The sequence below is a fragment of the Mustela lutreola genome, chromosome 2 (genome assembly GCF_030435805.1).
Source record: "Mustela lutreola isolate mMusLut2 chromosome 2, mMusLut2.pri, whole genome shotgun sequence".
NCBI lineage: Eukaryota > Metazoa > Chordata > Mammalia > Carnivora > Mustelidae > Mustela > Mustela lutreola.
The window spans coordinates 77753970-77758949 of NC_081291.1; the positions used below are offsets into that span (position 1 = coordinate 77753970).

At 41.2% G+C, this 4980-nt stretch overlaps 1 long non-coding RNA gene across 1 annotated transcript; it reads left to right on the forward strand.

The window, feature by feature from the left end:
• Positions 1 to 541: 541 nt before the first annotated feature.
• On the forward strand, positions 542 to 4650 carry LOC131824458 (uncharacterized). Its single transcript, XR_009350858.1, has 2 exons — positions 542 to 2331; positions 3920 to 4650. It is a non-coding gene; the product is annotated as an uncharacterized LOC131824458 (long non-coding RNA).
• Positions 4651 to 4980: the final 330 nt, after the last annotated feature.

Genomic DNA, 4980 nt, shown 5'->3' on the forward strand with positions numbered 1-4980 from the left:
GACAAACTCAAGTATTAACCCATTCATCAAATGTTTATATAATGTCTACTATGTACCAGTAACTCTTTTATGCATTGAGGATACATACAAAAGAGATATAACCCTTACTAACACAGGGAGAGAGAAACAAACAAAAATAGGAAACTAATAAAAGTTGAGACATATAATTTTTATCATGATTTTAAGAAAAACGTAACAGATTATGTAGACCAAAAAAGGTTGAGTAATGAGAAAGGATCTCCAAGGAGGTAACAATGAACTCAAAACTTGAGTCACGATAAGAACTAAGATATGTAAAAAAATGGCAGGAAGAAAATTCCAAGGAGAGGAATAGCATGTGCAAAGGCAGTGAGGTAATAAGTGCTTGGATATGCAGGAAACTGCAAGAAAATGTATTCAGAGTTGATCATGGAAAGCACAGAACATTAAAAGACGAGGTCAGGGAGGGCAGGGACCAGATCATGCAGAACTTTGAAGTTAGGGAACTTAGATTTTATTCCAAGAGGATCACATGATATTATTTCCATTTTAAAAATTCAACTGTGTGGGGTGCTTGGGTGGTTCAGTTGGTTGAGCATCTGACTCTTGGTTTTGGCTTGGTTTCTTGATCTTAAGGTTGTGAGATCAAGCTCCAGGTGGGACTCTGTGCTCAGCAGGAGTCTGCTTGGATATTCTCTCCCTCTGCCCCTTCCCCTGCTCTCTCTCTCTCCCGCTTTCTCTCTCTTTCTCTCTCTCAAATAAGGAAATAAATCTTTAAAAAAATAAAAATATAACTTCCTAGGATGAAGGTATGATAGACTGAGGAAGACAAGAGAGTAAGCAAGCACACAAGGCAGAAGGTGATTGTAATCTTTCACATGGGGAATGATAGAGATGATAAGAAGCAGTTGGCTTTGGAATAAACTGTGAAGGTACAGCAGAGAGTGTTTCCTAGCGGATCAGATATGGGATGTTAGAGAAACAGTTGAATCAAGGATGATTTGTTGGGGTTTTGCCCTGAACAGCTGAAGAATGGTGATATGGTAATGATGTTTACAGAGAAGGAGGGATGGAGTGAGCTTGGGTATTGGAGTGAGTGGCCAGTCAAGAGCCTGTGTGGACACATTGAGTTGAAGAGGCTGGTAGATATTTAAGTGGAGATGTCAAGTTGGCTGTTGGTTATACCAATACAGATTTGTAACAAATATCAAAAACAGGGATACAATTTGGGTATTTATTAGGCTAGAGAGTCTATTTAAAGCAAGGCTTTGAATTAAAAAAAAAAAAAAAAAAAAAAAAACAAAAAAAACACCTGAGGAATGAGTAAGACAGGAGAGGAAGCTGTGTTGTTAGACTTATGGCTAATATCAAGAAGGGAAGGACCCGATGAAGGGCTGTTACAAGGCACAGGCTGGGAGAGAAGAGGAAAACTAGAAAGTCAGTCTGTCCTGGACAAGAGTAAAAGGTATCTTGAAGAGGAAGAGGGTGGATCAGTTGTGGAAGACGGTGTTAATTTTTCTGAACTCCATCACTTTCTAACTTTAGCTTGGATTTGAAGATATATCGAATGGCAACACGGACTTCCAAGGCTAAGCTTCACTGTGCTATTTTTCTCTGAGGAGAGAGAAAAATCACAATGCATCTCTCTTCATCTGCTTAGACAGGGTGTGAGCAGACATTTCCCACAGTTACAAACAATGAGCAAAGAGCAAGGTCAGCAGAGTAGGGAGATGTAAATTGGTAGAATTTACAAGAGCTAAGCTAACATTTACACAGATTTTCAAATTACCCATCATCTTTTGAAAAGCTGCAAAGCACATTACATTCTATAATTTAGTCTCAATTGCGTTTTAAGTAACTTTATATTCTCTGCCAGAGTCCTACTTAGAGTAGTAGGGAAAGCTATTTTGTTCTAGGTAAGAGAAAGTTTAATGTCCCCAGATTGGTTTCTTTTCTGTAGGCTTGCATCATTCTGTTTACTTTGGAGTCTTCTGAATTGAATGTCAGAGGTCAGTGTCTGTCACTTGACCTGAGGGAAATGGTAGGTTTTTGTGTTTTGCTTTCCGTTTCCCAGAGAAAGGAAAGGATGACAATATATTTGCCTCTTCCTCTTCAGTGTCAGATCTTACAACAGCAAATGCGATGGCCAGTACTTCATGACCCTCTTAGGACCCTCTTGGATCATTCGAGCTCTAGGATAGTCAAGGGCTTACTGGCTCGGACATAATTTTAGTCAACTCAAATAAGGTCTATGTTACCATTGATGTGACCTGGAGACCTGTTGGAGAAACTGTGCAACAAAACCAGATCCTGGAGTTATCTTCACAATGCCAATGGCAGAAATATCTAGAGGTAAAGTAACATTCACTTCTACAGGATGTTGAGTTTATCCTTCTGTTCTTGCACTAGGACGTGCACTACTTGACTCTTTGCCCCACCTCGGCTACAGCTGTGTGATCTTAAATGTGTTGCTCAGTTCCTTTGAATTCCATTGATTTTACAAACATTTGGTTTATGGAGCCATCCTTACCTGTCTCACAAAGTGTGGGTAACGATCAAAATCAAAGTGAGATAATATACCTAAGTGTTTTGATAATTAATAGTACTACAAGCCTTCATAATGTCATTATGTCCTAGTACCTTAAATCTTGGATATTTCAAAGTATTTATAAAGTAATCCTTGTTGTCATACTTTTCCTTTAAGTTCCCCAGGGTTTAGTTATCTCTTTCAATTCCAACCATCTACTTATGTTCTCTCTTCTGCCACTATTCAGTAAATGCCTGCCCTCCTCCTCACCCCTAACAAGACACCTAGAAGGCACCCTAAACCATCCTTTCATCCTACATCAAAATGGTAACAAAGTTCAGCCTTAAAATTCCTGAGTTCCTTCCCCTGCCTTGTCCATTCTTACTAGCATGACCCCAAGGTCAATGGCATCATCAAAGCCCCTTACTCTATTCTTCTAACTGCCTCCCAGCTTCTTATCTTTCATGAAGCAACCCTACAGTGAACCTTTAAAACAAAACAAAACAAAATCCAGAAATGATTGTATCACTCCACAGTTGAAAACCCTCAAATGCCGCCTCAATGCTGGCAAGATAAAAGGCAAGTTTTTCGAGATTGGCCACGATAAGATTTCTGCTGGCATCTTCCTTCACAGAGTATCCTTTCCAGCTCTTATCTCCAAATCCCCAGGCAAGCTGGAGTCCTTGCATTGTCTTGATCAATCGATAGACTTCCACCCATCCCTTCTCATATTGTCAGCGCACTGTTCTATACTCTGGTCAGCAAGCTTCTCATCTTTCAGGTTTCTGGGTTATGACTTGACAACAGTCTCTCTCTCTCTCTCTCTTTTTTGTTTTTTTTAAGATTTTATTTATTTATTTGACAGAGAGAGAGTACAAGTAGGCAGAGTGGCAGGGAAGGAAAGCAGGCTCTCCCCCGAGCAGGAAACCTAATGCGGGGCTCAATCCCAGGACGCTGGGATCCTGACCTGAGCCGAAGGCAGCCGCTTAACTGACTGAGCCACCCAGGCGCCCCCCACACATTCTCTTTTGATTTCCCTTCCTTACCCCTTACTCCGGCCAGAATGTGTACTCCTTCCATGCTTTGCAGTCAGCTTAGCTTTCAATCTCAGTCCCTGAAGCACAGAAGTTTACGTCGGTGTTCACATGAGTGTCTCCTAGGGTGTGATCTCCTTCAATGCAGATGCCATTTCTCTTTGTCTTATTCATTGTTTTACTCCAGCACTGGCAGATAACCTTATAATTAGTCAATGTGAAGGAAGAAAGGAAGAAGGAAGGAAGGAAGGATGGATGAAAGGAAGAAGGAAGGAAAAGAAAGAAGGAAGGAAGGGAGGAAGGGAGAAAGAAAGGAGGGAGGGAGGGAAGGGAAAAAAAAAGAGCCTGAAGGCGTATATCACTCTGTTTATGTCTCAAGTTATAGGTACCACTAATACACAAACAAATGATGTCTACCCACCAATCAACCAAAATTTTACATTGGAAAGTTTCTTTCACTACAATCTATTAAAACTAAACTAACTGTGTCTTAAGTAGCCTTTGGTAAGAGGTGGCACCATTTTTATTTCTTCTGCACTTCTCCCTGAGCTCCAGCCTCTCCCTGGAAAGCCTCTTCTTCTGAAGGCTGAATCTATTAATAGCAGAACTTGATGAGGAAGATGCCAGCATCCTTCTGGAATTCACAGAGCCCTGGCCAGCCTCCTCACAAAGGTCTGAATCTCCTTTAATCCAACAAAATTAACTCAAGAGCATGTGGGACCTGAAATCCATGTTCTGCCTATTATGAGAGGTGCTGAAGGCCATGCAGAGGACCTGCGTTTCACTTCTGAGATGCTTTTTAAACAAAAGGTCTGTTTTGGAAGCTCCACAAGGAAGAAGGTTTATATCCGGGAATCTCTCTTCTGGACTGTGAGACTTGATTGGGTCAAAGATGTCCCATCTCTGCGTTAGTGTTGTTAAGGGCAGTTGACTGAAATCAACCATAGAAAGAGTATTTAAACCACAAAAATGGGCACGAACAGTAGGACTTTTTCTTTTTATTCTGGGAAGCCAGCTTCATGGAACAAGACCCTCACCATCTTGCCCCCTCGGCCCTCCCCAGTCCATACTTGAAGAGCTGTGTTCCAAATAAAACACTCATGAGAAACAGAGAGAGCTTGTGTCTGTACAGGAAGATTTATTTGTTCATTTACCTTAATACAGGAAGTTCCTCTGCAGTGTTTTTTTAGATGGAAGTGCTGAAAGACCACGTCCTCTTTGGCTAGTCACTTCAGTTTTATGGGGCCTTTGTTTGCTAAGAAAGTGTTGAAATCTTCCCAGAACACAGGCTATTAAAACTGACCATGAAAAATCCCCCTTAGTGGACTACAGTTGTAACCCACACACCACATACACACACCCGCAACATCCATCTTCACTAGCTTCCCTTCTTTTCCTTCCCTTCTCCAACCTCTTCCAGACCACTCAGTAGGGAAAGTG